The following is a 1,109-nucleotide window of genomic DNA, read 5'->3' as shown; positions in this document are numbered from 1 at the left end:
ATTCGCATCTGTGGGGACTTCAAGGTGACTGTAAACCCGGTCCTTCACACGATACAGTATCCTCTTCCAAGGATAGAAGATATTTTCGCCTCACTATCCGGAGGGAAACGTTTCACAAAAATTGACTTGGCACAGGCATATCTACAGATGGAGGTTGAGGAGGCCTCTAAAAAGTATCTCACGATAAACACACACAAAGGCCCGTACCAGTACAATCGACTGGTTTTCGGAGTAGCATCAGCTCCAGCTATCTGCCAAAGAGCTATGGAGCAAGTCCTGCAAGGGATTCCGGGGACTCAATGCTACCTAGATGACATCCTTGTAACAGGAGAAAACGACAACGAGCGCCTTGCCAATTTGGAGCAGGTGCTCACTAGGCTGAGAGAACGGGGCCTACGAGCAAATCGCCCCAAGTGCGAATTTTTCCAGAAACAAATATCATATTGTGGCCATATAATTAACGAAGAAGGCTTGCATAAGTCACCTGAAAAAATTGAAGCGGTCATAAAAGCCCCAGCACCTGAAAATGTCTCACAATTAAGGTCATTCCTGGGATTGATAAATTACTACCATAAATTTTTACCGAACTTGTCAACTGTTCTGCACCCTCTTAACGCACTGCTACAAACGGGAGTAATTTGGAAATGGAGCGAAGACTGTAAACGTGCCTTCCATAAATGCAAAGGCTTGATCACGTCCAAGGAAGTGTTGGCTCATTACAACCCATCACTGCCAATCAGACTGGCGTGCGATGCATCCCCTTATGGCGTAGGAGCAGTATTATCGCATAGATTCCCTGATGGCTCGGAGCGGCCGATAGCTTTTGCGTCACGCTCATTGAACTCAGCTGAGCGTAACTATGCCCAGATCGACAGGGAAGCACTCAGCCTGGTGTGGGGAGTGAAGAAATTCAACCATTACCTACACGGACAAAAATTTACCTTGTTGACTGACCATCAACCCCTCGTCTCCATATTCAACCCTAAAAAGGGCGTTCCCATTATGACAGCGCAAAGGCTACAGAGGTGGTCCCTTTTCCTAGGGGCACACCAATATGACATAGAATATAAAGGATCAAAACAGCATGGGAATGCTGACGGTTTATCGCG

Source organism: Somniosus microcephalus, chromosome 32 (assembly GCF_052327205.1).
Source record: "Somniosus microcephalus isolate GS21.2 chromosome 32, FLI_Smic_1.0, whole genome shotgun sequence".
NCBI lineage: Eukaryota > Metazoa > Chordata > Chondrichthyes > Squaliformes > Somniosidae > Somniosus > Somniosus microcephalus.
This window is presented reverse-complemented; position numbering follows the sequence as displayed.